This window comes from Anopheles maculipalpis, chromosome 2RL, assembly GCF_943734695.1.
Source record: "Anopheles maculipalpis chromosome 2RL, idAnoMacuDA_375_x, whole genome shotgun sequence".
Taxonomy (NCBI): Eukaryota; Metazoa; Arthropoda; class Insecta; order Diptera; family Culicidae; genus Anopheles; species Anopheles maculipalpis.
The window spans coordinates 83,401,501-83,417,600 of record NC_064871.1 but is presented as its reverse complement, the minus strand read 5'-3'; the positions used below and the strand labels follow the sequence as shown (position 1 = coordinate 83,417,600).

At 41.1% G+C, this 16,100-nt stretch overlaps 1 protein-coding gene across 2 annotated transcripts in view; it reads left to right on the top strand.

Moving 5' to 3' along the window:
- Positions 1-16,100, top strand: part of LOC126568278 (eukaryotic translation initiation factor 3 subunit M) — a 464,890-nt gene that overhangs the window by 28,367 nt on the left and 420,423 nt on the right. The gene's annotated exons all lie outside the window — the stretch shown is intronic.

Sequence of the window (16,100 nt, the reverse complement as noted above, 5' to 3'; positions counted from 1 at the left end):
ATTCATCTTCATTTTCGTAACTAAACCAAAACACATCAACATCCCGGCGCTGAGGGTGTGTTTCCATTTACCGAACACTTCTTAGGTGGATATGGCTCTTTGTTTACATTTTGCACTAGGAACTGTCAAACGTATGACGACTTGTCATGTTTTATAATTTTTTTTGTTCGTCTTTCCGCGTATCGAAATCTGTTTTGTTCCCGTAAACTGGTGATTAACAGAACTATCAAACATGGCGAATTTTGAATCTTTTAACTGTTTTCACTGGAAAAATGAAGCACAGAAAATTTAGTTTTAAAAGTTGTAGGTCACGGGAAATTTCCACCTGTTGATATCAATGAGGCGGTGCAGTGGTGAGCGGTCTGCCCTGTGTTTATACGGCAGAATTTTGGTTGAAATCCCATCCGAATTGTTATCCCGTAGCAAGTCCTTGATCTTGAAACCTCACGAAACCTAAAATAACCTAAAAACCTAAAAATAAAAGCGATTGCAGAATTTTCTCCCTTGCGTCTTGAAGGTAGCATGTATATGTGCCACAAAAAATCCACAACTCACAAAAACCTAAACTTTTGATTTAAGTATCCCCCGTGACCTGCAGGCGTAAATTTGTGGAAAAAACGTAAAACTGGAATCAGTTCGGTAGAGTTCGATAAATGGAAACGCACAAAGACGGTCAGGTGCAAGCTCACAAACTGGCTTGCAGGGCGAATTTTGCTTGCTTTTTCGAAGTAGGTCAGGCCCTTCGAGCTTTTCTTCCGAGCAAGATAGCTCAAAGCTCCACGGTAAAATGCATTCAAGTCAAAGCTTGAAGCCAGGGGCAAGCTCAAGAACTTGGTGGAATGCACATTGTGAACATCGGGGACAGAAATATGTTTTTGATCAGTACAGTTCAGTTGATCAGATCAGTTTGGTCAAAAATGGTTGCATTAGTTGATACAAAATTGACTTTAGATCCATTTTATTCCTTCTCACGAGCACTAGTTTCAACCTCAGGATGTTACTGCCTATTCTCGGTTGGCCAACGGTTGAACAATCCGGCTGTTATGTTACCCTCAGCCCTTGGAACATATTGATAGGAAAATTTGTCCCGAACATTAATTTTCATCTGGGTGTGGGTCGAGTCTGTTCTCGAGCCCTTCTCGAGTCTTTTACCATATTTTACACTAAATAATTCAACCATTTTTGACCACACTTAAAACACACTGTGCTTTCTAGGTGAAATGTTTTGCGTATTGCATACATTTTGGCGTTTTGGCAAAGTAACGAATAAATGCCTGCTTGGTTCTTTCAGCATTTTTTTTATTTATTCGAACAAGAACATATCAACTTTAAAAAATTTAAACTTGAATATTAGATTTCACTAGATTTCTGGTAAAATGTTAACAAAAATAAAAGAAATGTTAACTTAAGTCAGCAAAAGTCATGATAAAAATTAAACAAATCCCAACCTACACAGCTCAGCTGCTAGTCGTCACACCGGCAAAGGCAATCCATCGTCCTGTGTCCGCCCGGCTGCATCCTCCATCAGAACAACAACATAAAATTCCAATTAGCCATCGGTAACCGCGCGTGCGAATCCGTGTGGCAGCTTGCAACGCGCATTGCTCTTATCTTGCCCACCGATCAGGCTCACCTTAGGAACTTCGGAACGCAATCGGCCGCGAACGAACGATCAGCATCCGCGCGGCTGTTGTTTGTAATTTTTCATCAGTTAGTGCGCTAAGGTGCAATCCGTACGGGGCGGATGGTGCATTCTCGCGACACAACCCAAACGACCGCGGCCGAGTGCTGATGGAGTTTTACTGTAGTAGTACGTTCGTCGCCGAGCGCGTTGTCTGCCTTTATTGAATTATTACACCTCAGGATGGGTAACGCTGTAAATGGTGACGGTGGTGGTGATAGTATTATGCATGCGCATACATTAATCGATCGTGTTGCAGTGTGTCCGCGAACACGGCGATGGCAGTAAGTTTGGTGCAGTGGACGGTGATGCTGCTGCTGCCGCAGATTATGAAGAACGGATCTATGCTCACCTTTGACCGTACCGGGGACGACATCGCGTTTATGTATGTCCTGTTGCATTCCGCAGGTTGTACGCTGTTCTAGCATACCTCGAGCAACTAATTTTGTATTAATTTGACAAAATGGAGCTTCACCGGATGTGGTACACAGGGGCAAAGCTTGGTCAACGCCGTCGATAGAATTTAATGCTCAATTAATGGGATTTCTTTCCTTTGAATGGGTTTACTATCGATGTTAAGATGTTGAAACAAATGATAGCCTAATAAGCATTAAGACTTAATTACGATGATTTGATGCCCATTTTCCATTTCAAAAGTACAATTTTCCATCATTTTTATGCTTAAATGAAGCAAAAGAATAAGAACAAAAAGAGAGATAATTAAATGAAATACACAATTATGGTATTTGTATGTTGCTGCAGTGCAGTATCGTTTTTCGGAACAATCGGACTTTTTTTTTATCAGATTTCCATTCAAGATTTCATGTTAAAAATATCGAAAACAAAATTAATATTGATTTTATTTCTGGTTTATTAATATTTTTGTTATTTTTTGTAAATTTAAAACCGTGGGAAATTTTATTGATTTGATTGATCAGCATTGTAAAAATTGGTGTTGCCAGTGGTGTAAGAAATTTATTTATTTTTACTTGTTGAGGTTTTTTAAAGGAAAATTATACAATTTTTTACAATTTATTTGAATAAATATTCCATAGAATAATATTCGTAGTAATTGAAAAATATCGACATTTCAAGATATGAATGCTTTTTCACGCATTCGAAATGAAATGTTTGTCAGCTTTTACCATGGAAATTCCATCTTCCAACAAATCCCCGAGTTTTGTTTACTACTCGGGCTGTACGAGCGAATCACAATGCAACTCCCTTTGGCAACATAAAATAAACATAACACTGGTAGAGAAAGAAAATCATAAAAATCCAACAAAATTGTACTTGAGAGCTAGACAAAAAGCGTAATGATTTGCCAGGACTCTTCTGTAACATCCTGTAACACATAAAAATAGTTTAAAATTACTCAAAATAACCAGTTATAGAATAAGGTTCTCAGTTTTTACCATGAGATTTCAAAGAGTTGACTTTTCTAGCAGACCATAATACGATTTACTTTACGATCAAAATGAAGAAACAAACTTTTTGAGCTTTGCTTTGATGGAATTATTTTTATTAATGTCGGAAATCATCGACGAGAACTGATCTGAATACCTAAAGAAGGCCAAACAGATTTTGAATTGTAGATAGCAAATTACAGACAGTTTTTCGACCAGTGATTCCTTCTGTATGACACACGTAAGAATCTCAAAAAGACATACATCTTCCGCTTGAGAACCAGCTAGTCCGATAGTGTTTTGTAGGGTAGTTTTGTTGTTTCTGACAATCCGGGAATTTGTTCAAAATAAGTCCAATCAAAAGCATATTAATCCAAGTTTTAAAATGCGAGGCCTCTCTTAAACGAGAACTCCTAACCTATCAAGAAGCCTGATAAAAAAATCCCTAGTAGTCTAAATTCGTTGTCCAGTCTTGTCGTCTCAAGGGCCAAGGCAATCATCTGAGAATTACGCCCCAACGATGAGGGAAGCCAGAGATATATGTAGAGCGTCGGTCTCCAAACCTATAAAAAGGCCTCCAAACCTCTCAAGACTTGTCGTCTCTGGGACCAATAATGCAATCACAATTGATAGGTCTCTTAAGATACTTTAAGGAGTACAATATTCAATCGAAGGAATGCTTAAGGGAACCCAACCGACATATGAGTTTTTCAGGCTGTAAACCAACCGATTTCTGGTAGATTCTTAAGCGATCTGCTTGTCGATGGCGACAAGCAGAATGTTAAGTATCCTGAACTTCTCTTTCGTCACTTGTTAATCGATTGTTTTGTTTTATTCTTAATTTTTTATTTCAAGTTTTTCTTTAAAATATGCTAAATTTCAATCGACTTGCACCACAGTAACATGTAGCGCAGTAATTACGTTACCATGCCGTCCATATATTACTTATGATGCAACGTGAAACGAATGCATCACTGCAGTTTCATTGCACCTTCACCGACATACAGGATTGCAAATAGACTCGTTAGCCGCGGGATTAAAATTCGCTATGCCAATCGGTAGGGTACTATATTAATCATCATTCAGCATCCATTCGGTGAACCACCGCCACACGCTGGTCCGATTAGATAACCTGTCCCTGGTGCGATCGATCGGACCGAAACCTAACAACAACAACAGCAAAAAAAAAATCACAAAATTAATCATAAAACTTTACCCAAGCGATCGGAAAGGAAGCGAACGAAACGCATCGCTTCGGGGGATGATTGAACCGTCTCCAGCAGACCCGAACCTGACCTGAACCATTCAACCATCGCCACGTCTGGTTGTGCCCCAACCGACCGACGGCCACATGCTGCGTGGTTAGTCGGTGGCGCTGCGCTCGCCAATGGAAAAGAATCGCAGCGCCCAACATCAAACGCACGCATCCTTCTGGCTGGGCCCGGGTGTTTGCAGTTCATGGGAACAACTTTATTCGTCCATTCCACCGAACAGCGCGAACTGTCCGACTGCATGTCAGACGTGTGTGTGCGTGTGTGTGTGCCTACCAAATCCCAGGTCGCTCCCCCTAGCCGTGGCTCAAAACCGCTACGTACGGCCGTGAAGGTGAAAGTTGTTCCATTAATTGCCGACTCGGTCCTGATTCGGACAAATGGACGATTAATCTTGAACTATTCCCGTGCGGCTGGACTAATAGGACTTCGCGTGCAGATTGGTGCGGGCTTCACCGCACTGGTAATGCTTCCTTCTGCCGAATGGGAATGTTTTGTCAACGGCGTTGTAATACCGTTGACGGACTGCAATCACCCGAAATGGGTGTCCATCGAATCGGTAGACTTACAATCAAAGCCTCTAAAATCGCAGTTTCGGGTTCCCTTTTTTGTTTCCGTGTTCGGCTCATCCGATTTTGGAAGTGATAATAAAACCGCGCTGAACACTGTGCAGGTCGCGGAAGTTTTATAGCGGATTAACTAACGTTTACTGTTACCGAGCAGGGAAGCCAACGACGGGAAGCCTTGTTTGGGGATCTTTAAATAGTTATGACTTGCTGCAGGCAGGTTGTCTTTCTGTAATGTTTGCTACTTCCTAGTAGTTGGTTAGTTTATTGATCTTGTAAATTGTGCAAACAAACAAGCTGAGGAATGCATTATGTGAATTGTATGTAGATTTGATGCTTCAATTCGAAATCGAATCCTTTCCGTGTAATTACCCTGTAGTGACGACTGTCTATCCTACTTCATGGTAACAATAAGCCGTCAAATAAGCCATTTGATGACAGGCCAAATTATCTTGAGGTTGTAGTGCCAAAGAACAATGAATTCTAACTCCAACAGGCTCTGATTCCAATATCAAAAGTTCGAGCCTCTGATCACTGATCCTGAAACTCGGATCTTAAAACCCTGATTCTGGATCCCGGACCTTCGAAACCCGTCTCCCGGATCTCGAGTCTCGGATCGCTGCTTCAGGATTCCACATCTAGAATCTCATACTTCAGCAGCTTCAACTCTGAATCTCTGATCCTGAAATCCTGAATTTCGAATCTCAGATCAAGTACGCTAAAAGGAGAGGTTGCCAATCTTTTTCCATTAAAACTTAGTCCGTTGGTCTGTGATCAAGCCAACGAGCTTCCTGTAATCCTCTAAATTAAACTCCTCGTGCTGAACGGGTCGCTGATGAGCACTTTTCTGGTAGGGCGTGAGTTTGGCATCCTCATCCCGAGTCCCAACTACCCAATCCTTTTGGTTTTGACTGCCGTCTGAATATCTGCACCGCCGAACAGCTCATCTGACTCTCACATCGAATACCAAATCCTGTATCCCTGTTTTGTCGCCTGAATGCCTTATTATTAAGAATAAATTGTTGTGAAGTTGAGACTCATTGCAGCTGCATTTGAGATGAAAGTCACTGCATTGGCCTTGTAAAATCAAGTTCTGTAAGTGAGATTACCATACTAAACATGCCATACATATGCTGTTGCCTTATCACACCAAAAGTGTTACTATCTTTATATTGAAAACTGAACTTAAAAAAGTGTATTTCAAAATTCATCAAATCTTCTTATAGTGTCTTCCTGTTTTATTATATTACTTTATGAACGTTTACTCCCCTGAATCGCCCACAAATCATCGAAACCATCCACCCATACGCTACGCCAAACATCCATCATCAGGATGCACCGTTGTGATTTAAATCTTGAGCTGACATATTAGCGTGTCGTATGAAAAATGTCCCATAAATTGGGTGCTAACGGGGTTGATCCCCGTTTCCATTCCAGCCGGCCGTACGTTTCCGTTCGCTTTGATGCCGAACCGATGCAATGGCTCATCCAGCGATTCTGATGACATTTATTAGGCTACCCACTATTAATAGGTGATCGTTCGTTCCTTACGTGCATCTTGTTCGCGAACGGTTCGAGAAGGTTTAAAGGGCAGCTAGTACTATCGTTGGGAAGGTTGGGACAAAACGCTCACACGCGTATCCGTCAACCACCTGGTGTTCCTTCCTACTACTTGCCACAGTATCCGTCACATATCCCAGCCGCTGATCCGGTGACATCGAGTGAGCGAGTTTTTATTAAATTAAATTCTCTAAATTTGAATGATTTATGCTTACGGGTCGCCTTCAGCCGTATCTTCCATGCCGGATGGGCTGGCTGGTTCGTGCCTGTACGTTACGGTGCGTGGTGTGTAGTCGTCGTCCGGCCGTCGTCGTCATCTTCGTCGAGCGAGAACATGTTACAATAACCTGATCATCTCATGATGGAATTCATGTGGTTTTGGAGCGATTTTTTACACACCCATCACACCAGCGCGCGCTCGCGCTAGAAAGTGAACGCAGCAATAATAGAGACGTGGTGCCGTCCTGCCCGAGACATCATGGGTCGACGTCGTCGTCGCGCTGATGAATGTTGAGTGTGATGACTTCTAATAATTTATTACATTTTTATTATTCCATACATATAAGGGTGACACCCCCCCCCCCCCCCCCCCCAAGGCCTGGAAAAGGTTTGCATTTTTACTGGCAGAGCGCGCTGAGAGAAAGAAGGCGACGGCGTGGCAAGACATCTTTTAAGAGCGCAGCAAGATGTGTGAAAATGCGGCCACGGAGTGCTGCTGCAAGGATAGAACTCATGCTCGTCATCATATCCTCCCCTGCGTAGGGTCAGGGTAGTGGTGGAAAGTGTGGGAAACGATCGTTAAAAAGGGCCCGGATGCGGTTATTAATTTTATGTTCATTTCCATAATTCCAAGACAGTACGGCGACCGGCAAACGGTCCGACATCATGTTCGCGTTCATTGTTGCATGGAAGGCAAAAGAAAAAGGAAGAAATTCAGTCAAAAACTTTCAACGTCAGGCGAAGATTTTCTGTGGGCATGCAAAATGGGTGCCCCCACCAAACCCAATGATTGTGGTGATATGGTAAGAGACGAGGTCGATTATAATTAACTTTTCACCAGCAGTGATATCACACAAACTCGTCGCACAAAAGTGATGATGAGGTTGATTTCGGCAGTCGAGATGGTCGATCAGCGGTGCTTGATATGTGTCTTCTGCTGTGTAAAAGAGATTTGCTTTCCACCCAAAGACACCATGTAAGCGCGCATTTTGCATTTAAAATCATACTCAAAATTAACGCCACGATGAGGCGGAGGTTAGATTTTAATTAGAACTAATTCCACGATCATCAAAATTCTTCCCACTGTTATTCCCACCCAGTTTTCGTGGGTGGCATGGGTGGAACGAAGATCACCAAGCGTCGTAAAAGTGATGAACCGACACACCGTACTGTCGGCAGTATGTGCGCTCATTAGTGAGCGCCGGAATTGACACTAAAGGCTCGCTTATTAGCCATCATGAGCTGGTGAGCTCATGATGGCGCGAGTGATGATCGGTAATGATATGTAGCTTTGAAGAGCGAAATGCATTTGATTCAGCAGGGGAAGTGGTGCAGGATTATTAGTTTCACAAAAGAAAATATGCTGACAGGCGCCGAGGATTTTATTACAGCATTAATCGGAATTGGCGGCTTTAAGATGTCTGTAACAAATTTTGCAATTTATATGACTTTTGTTGGGTTTTCCTCCGGCAGTTTTGCCATGAATGTATTAAAATAATTATTCAATATTTAATAAAATTCATTCGTAATTCATTTCATAATTTATAGCTCTTTTTTTATTAAACATTGAATTGAGTTATTGCCTGTATTGTGCTCTATGCCCTGTGATGCGATTGATATCTTCATTTATTTGACTGTATTAGTATTAAAATCTATCCCCATCCACAGTGCGTTGGGTGGAGTTGCAACTCAAATGAAGTAATTTAAGTAGAGGAAACTACAATTTGAAAGCTCGAATAGATTTAGATTTTAGTACACAAGAAAAATAGGATTCTGCAAGAAGTCTGTTGAAATTTAAATGACGTCACTACGGGGGAATTTTTCGGATGGGATTTGAACTATGGGAGCAGTGGACCAACTGTGGGAGGAGTCCGCGGCCGTCTAGGGCTGCCGAGGGTAGTTGCCTCGTAAAAAGGGCCCTACGATAGCAACTTCGTAGTAGAGCCACGTCCAATGAAGCAATTTAGGGTAACTCTCAGCCGCTTCCTACTTCGTCCCCTCAATAATTATGATATTGATAGTATGAGCTTCGACATCCATTCTGCCTGAGGTTTCCCAACATTCTGAACAGTCACTGTCAGTACTTACACAAACATACAGGAAGCTTAAAAGCTTATAAGACTTATGTTAAAAACAACATCTACTGACTGTCTCTCATTTAAGGCTCAATAATTTGGAAGCATTTTGGAGGTTCTACCGCTGTCGCCTTAATATACTGTGCCTGGGTCTAATTACCCTAAGCCCATTCCAACGAGGAACTACAACGGTGGACTCAACATATATCTGTCTGCTGCATAGCTGCCCTACACTGTATACTACTCGATTTTTTAATGCTAGTTTACCGCAGAAGTACAAGCCTGGTACAATCGACCTGCCGGTTTAAGCGACCTGGCAGTGATCTGCTAGATTTATAGTACAAGGAGTCTACGAAAAATGAAGCATTCAGGGTTTCGTGTGAGATTCCTAAGCATGGTCCTTGAATTTCTGGACCAAATTAGAGTAGAGCGTATCAAACAAAAAAAAAAAACGTATCAAATTAATTCTTTAACAAAAATCACTTGGATGAATTGATAATATAGGCGACCTTTTAACTGGAATTCCCGGCCAACTGCTGCAAAACGTTGGCTTTGAGAAAATTAGAAATTTCTCAAAGAAACAACTGCAATTTGATACATCTCTAACAGGGTCAATAAAGCATGTGTGAGCTTAAAATTCAGTTTACTTGCGAAGGAATCATTTTTGACCTGCATCAATACGGTCAGGGTGGTTTTTTGATGTATAAAAAATCTTTCTAAACCTGTGCAACTCGGAAACTTTTCCCGCACTGAAGCTAATTATTGCAACATTGAAAGCAATTACGATAGCTTGAATGGAACACGAGAAGTTCTAAACGTTTTTCCGAACGGAATTGGAACATTGATTGCCAAATGATGTGATTGCCATTTCAATAAACCGGCCACTGTTTCGCTTACCTTGCGCTATGGCATCATGGCTCCACCGAAACCGCTGGTGACGACCTCCCGATCTTCCTGCTATCCTACCCAAATCGCTGGCTCCTGCGCGACCCTTCAATTATCTAATGATACACTCCAAAATTCAAGCTTCCAAAAAGCCGTAAAACCTAACCTCTATCTCACCGGGAATGGAAGAAACTTCTTGCCCCAGACTTCGATTTTAATTCTCTCACTCTCGCCGGTCGTCTAATGCTCCGGCAGCGCCGAAAAGTGCACCGGCGCGAGTCATTCCAGGGCGTTTTGGGTGCGCTGGGTGCACATTTGCTGAGGTGTAATTTGCACAGCTCCATTTTGCAGCCCCGAAGGTTAGAGACGGAGTTTCTTTTTGCAATCCGGGTGTGGGTTGGTTTCTTTCGAAGGTGCTATAAAGGTGACCGGTAATCTGGAGGGTCGGAAACGGTGACTGTTTCGGTGGTAATTACTGCAGAAATGGAGTGTGTGCGGAACTGTGCTAACGATTATTGCCGAACCCTGGCGTTGAATGGAGTGGCGTGCGATTTGCTCTTAATCAAGCGGTTTCACCCGTCGGTGAAGTTGTTGCTGCTGCTGATGATGATGATGATGGGATGGGTTTGGATGTGAAGAATTGTGAAACTAAGGGCAGTTAGGTGCAAAAAGTGCAGACTTTGCAAAATATTATTGTCCATTTGCTGCATGAGGTCCACCGCTGGAGCGAAGGTTTGTTTTAGAATTCTTTTTAAATATTCTCAAGCTAATTTTGGAGTCAAATATTCTATCCTCAATGATCATAAATTCTTCAAAGTACGGCAATCGATTCTTGATGAGCTCTGCCGACTATATTTATGAAATTCTGTACAGCTACATCCAATTTCTCTTTCATCAAAGCTCGTAAAATATTATCCATAATGCACCGAGAAGCCTTTTTACTATACCCTACCGAAACCCAGCGCTCTGTAAGCGATTGATATAAAATAGATAAACGATCCATGACCCACCAGAAACGGGAATGAGGTTTTGTCATTTTCGTTATGAAAATCCTCTCACGGATTTTTCGTACCCGCCTTGAAGCACTTCAATCCTCCAAATCCATGTCTCTAATCCGTACGACAAACAACGCCGTTTCGGTATAAGGGTAACAACACTTTCTCATCCCTTAAAATCGTGACTGTGGTAAGCCTTCGAAAAGATCTAACTGTCGGTGCAGGAGAAGATGCTGACAGCCAGCCAGCGCTCGCAACTGTTGTATTATAATTTTATAAATGCTCAATAAAATACAATAAACCAATCAATAATCAATTGCATGTGCGGTAACCAGCAACATGCACACAATTCGGCAGCACGAAGCTCTAAAGATTCAGACTCCGGGAAGCAGTCGAACGACGGCTGCTCTTTGCCGCTTTTTTTTCTTCATTCTCTGTTCCATGGTGAAGCGGGGTTCCGTATTGAAATGACAAAAAAGTCGTGAATTTCAGAAAAAATATGATGCAGACCGTCTGATAACGTGCACGGCGCGCCGGAGATGAAAGTTCGGTTGCTTGGGTTGATGATGTTAGAATGGGATTTCGGTACGACGTATGGGACGCTTGTCTGAGGGCATGTGTCGCAGATGAATGAGCCCGAGCAGAGTGGAGCGTAGATTGAATAACTGAAAAGACGGCACAGAGAGCACTGTTACGAAGAGTTGACTTGAAAAATAATGCAAAGACAGTGGTGAAGGATATAAGTTAATTTTGAGTAAAAAGTTTTTGAAGTATAAAGCTATAATGTAATGCTTCTTGCTGATCATGATTTTTGCATCAATTATAGATTTGTCTATTTCGTATGATGATTTTAAATTAATAAATATTTCTAATTGAGTATTTTAAATTTCTGTCTCTAGTAGTGAGAGAACTGACTATCAAACTACATGGTATCGGCAAGTATAGAAGATATTTTATAAAGTCTTTCCTTGGACTCTATCTATCAATTCGAAGCCTAAACTTCTATCAATTCTAAGGCTTCCTACCCGGGATCTTTCGAGAGCAAGTATACCTGATGAAGAATATAGCTGCAGACTTATTTCTTTTCCCTTTTCTTTTAATTCCCATTTCCAACAATTTTTGGGCCATATTTTTAAGAGCCAAATTCAGAGTTCTTGGTTATCTTCCCGTCGACGAAATAACAAAAACTGCCCCAAGGTCCAATGTTTAAATGTTGAATAATGAAGGTGACAATACGCAGCCTTGTTCTTAATCCTGTTGAAGGTGTAGAAGAGTTTTATTTAGAATCAGCAATGTGCATGTTGTTTTGCCTATTTTATGATAAATGAGTGTACAATGTTGATTAAGTATCTTCGGAAGTTAATTTGCTTTTACATAAACATTAAACCTTGATATTAAATTGTGTGGAAGGCTTTCTTCTACTCTTGGTAAGTCTGTAAATTTGATAAAGATGGACGAAACCCGTTTTGAATGCTAACAGGTGGATAAATAAGATGCAGTCATGATGTATGGAACGCGCCCACCCCAGCCTTGAAAACACTTGTGTGTTGATTTCACAACTGTCAGTTGATTAGATGATGAGTTATAGTGTTTAGATTGAAGCAATTTCTGATATGGTGCAAAGCATGGATAAAAACGGATTAATTTTTTATGGGAAACACTGTAAAAACAAACAATGGCTTGATAAGTCTTACCTGTACTCTGCACAATCATCTACACACAAAAAATAATGGTTTTGTGGGTTTAAAACGCAGTGATCGCCCGAAAGCTGTTGCTTCGTCAGAAAATGTTAAAAATTTCACTAAAATGGTTTCTGGCAGAAGCTCTGTCGATTTCTAAGCAACTTGTGTATTATATAATATGATTCGAGGTCATTTGAACATGCGAAAGCTTTGCACAAAATGATTGCAGCCAGAGCTCCCAACAGATCGGAAGCAACAACGGGTGGTTTGAAGCTTTTAAACTACAATAAGACCGATTTTTTGTGTCAATATGTGTTTTGCAGACTAGAAAATAATGCTGGCTGGAGATAAATTGAGATTCAATGATAAAATAATAGCTAAAACTGGGGTCCAATTTGAGGCTAAAGCTAACTTTATTTTTAAAATTAATTTAATTTGAATAAACAACTTGAATTCGACCAAAAAAAAGCTTTTATCGTAATTAGAGCTTAGTCTTATTTACCCACCTGATTTATTTCCAGTCAAGTATGTGTGCTTTATATTTTACTAATTTTTGAATTTGTCTTTCAATTGTTTATGACTACTTCTCATGAATGGATTACAATTGAAATAAATTAATTTATCTTTTATTTTACTCCATTTTTATTCTCAATATGTAATTGAAAATATTTCTCTTTTCTTCTTAACTGTATTATAATAATCTTTATTACCTTATTAAGATTTATTTCATATTTAGCAACAACAAGAAAAGACTCATTGTTCTATTTTTATTTTCATTTTTGTTTCCTGAGTAGTTGAACTAGTTGTTGACCCTTACAATGCTTACCATTGTCCACCCAAACTGTTACACCTTCAGCTTCAGCTTGTTTGCTCGCCGGGTAAGCATGGCGTCCCGTGTTCGATCATCCTCGACGATTCGCTTCGAACTCAGCGGAAGCGAAAGCTTTTGCGGGGCAAACGTTTTGTCGGTTCGCGAGATCGGCCGCCCATGTTCTGTACGGTTCTTGTCGGTTCTTCCGTCACGGGCACGGGGCATACTCATTTACGTTCACTTTTTGCGCTCGAGCCGCTGTGGTCCGCTTGCTCAAGACAGTCGACGGATCGACGGCCAATGTCGGGCTTTAAAGTTTATTGTAATTTCCATCCCGATTACATGCATACACAGACGGTCGTGTAGTAGTTAACTGGGAAGTGGTCTGTAGAAAAAAACACAACAACGCCGACGACGACCCCACACCGATGATGTTGGTCGGGTAATGTTGCCTTGTCACTCGGCGTCATCGAACCGTCGCCGATCGAGGAACCGTGACGACATTTCTTAAAACGACTTTTCTTCCTGCGGGCGTTTTTTTTTGCCTGATCTTTCGATCTCGATTAATGTAGGAAGTGGTTAGCAGCCGGTGTGTGTGTGTGGACGAAGGAATTTGTTAATTAGATGCACTTAACCTTAGCCAAGGAAACGAACGGACAGGTGCAAGGTGAAGGTGTAAGGCTTGAAGGGTTTTGGGCCGGACTGTAACAACATTGTTAGGCTGGGGCCTAACGAATTGGTTGGCTCGCGAAGGTCAATGTCAAGACGGTGTGTGTTTTTTGTTTGTTCTATTCAAATGGCCACACCATGCCCGTGACCTTGGCACACAGATGCAGAGGTTAATGGGAATGGATGCGAATTTCTTGGGTGGAGGTTTTTTGTGTGCAGAATCACTTCAACCTTGCAATTAAGCTACCCATTTCAATTACTACTTGTGATGGGGTTGAGAGTGTTGTGTGATTGAAATATGATTGTTTGTTCATTCAACTGTTTTGCTAGCAGAAATCACTTCATTAAAGAGAATCATAAGAATAGGGTAGAAGAATTGCTGTTCATTACATGCTAGACAGCTTTTTTCACATCATGATTTTTTTGTATGAATTGCAAGAATTAAATGTGGTTTGTATTCAAATACACACCATACAGTAGATTAATAGATGTTGCTCAAGATGAGTCAGAGCCAATTCATCATATCAAGGACTAATTGTTTGTTTCATTGGACGTTGTTATGAAGTTTGTCTTTTGTTTTATGTTATTCTGCAGCTTCCTCAGTTTATTCATCTGTCTTTTTTATTTTTCCAGATTTTTTTTATTGATTAGCATTTGAGTTATCTTTTGTTTTAAATTCAAAATATTCTTTTATTACCTTTGTTGATTATTTTTCATATTTCTTTCACTTCAATTACCGTTGTCAGAAAAGTTCAATAATAAGATACTCCCAAGTCAATGCTTCAAAAATTTTTGAAAAGTAATTTTTCTGACTGAATCGCTAGGCTAATAGCATCCTTAATCCATATCAATGCGCCGAAGACGAAATACCTGCTTGCCGGAGGCTCTGACCGTGATAGAGCAGAGTATCAGTTGATGGCAATGATCTCGAGGTGGTAGAGGAGTTCTGCTACCTTGGTACGATCGTAACTTCGGACGACAACGCAAGCAGTGAAATCCGAAAGCGTATAGTTCGGGGGAACCGTGCCTACTATGGACTCTACAAACTCCTGCGATCTAGGAGAATCCAACAACACAGGAAATGTCGAGGACTATCGCATCCTGTTACGTCCGGCAGTCCTCTTCGGGTACGAGTCTTGGACTATGCTGACGGAGGACTCCAATGCACAATATCCTGACAGTAATCAAAGCCGGTAGGATACGTTGACGGAAGGTACGTGATGAGGATGCCGGACTCATGCCCTACTAAGAAGGTGCTCGTCAGCGACCCGTTCGTCACGAGGCGTAGAGGAACACAGCGAGCTCCTTGGCTGGATCAAGTGGAATTAAACCTGCAGGAGATCGGCTGCAGCCGTGGATGGAGGCCGAGTTTCATGGACACTCAGCAGGGACCTGGCCATGATCAAGTATGATCATGAAGTTTATGGGTCTAGAGAAAAGCAAGACAAGGGATATTTTTCATCAGGGACACCCTGGTCGATTTACTGAGGCTAGTGAGTTTAATCGTGATAACAAACCCAAATAAATAAGAAAAATACATTGATTTAAGAATAAATATTCCCCAAAGAAAGCAGAACAGACAACAGTGGACAGGAAATAAATTTTCAAATAAATTTATTTCCTGTCCATTTTTGTCTGCTCTGCTTTCTTTGGGGAATATTTATTGAAAATCTCAATTATTTTGGGGAAACTTAAAATTCACTCTTTATGATTTTTTCATCGATGATTTACTAAATATTCTAAACAATTTTTGCTTTTTATCGTGATCTTATATTTCAAATTTACTCTTTTCAATAACGTGTCAATCGTTTATCATCATGCAATAGGATAGCTTCATAACATTTTTAATAAATGTTTCAAACTCATCCACCAGCTCAAAGGCAACGGCTCACGCTTTATTCCACACGCTGAGTAATGGTGCATTCCGAAAGCTTTCAATCTCATCTCACGCCTCCAAACCTCCAACCTCAAAACAGAAGCCTTTTTCTCGTGGAAAGCAAAATTCACACGAAAACACAACGTCCGATGTCTCACATCTGGCCGCTGGACGCTATCCGTGCAGCCGTTTAATGAAAAAAGTTTGCCATCACATCAAGCCACAAACAATCCACCAAATTAAGTGCAGTTGCCGAATATATTGGGCGAAAAACGCCCAACAACCGATCGTTACGATCCGGGCTGCCGGTGTGTGGTGTGGTCGGATCCGCACAACCGAACCCGGCGATTGATGAAAATCAATTTTCTCCACCCAGGAAAAAAAAAACGTCGACCGTAGAAAAC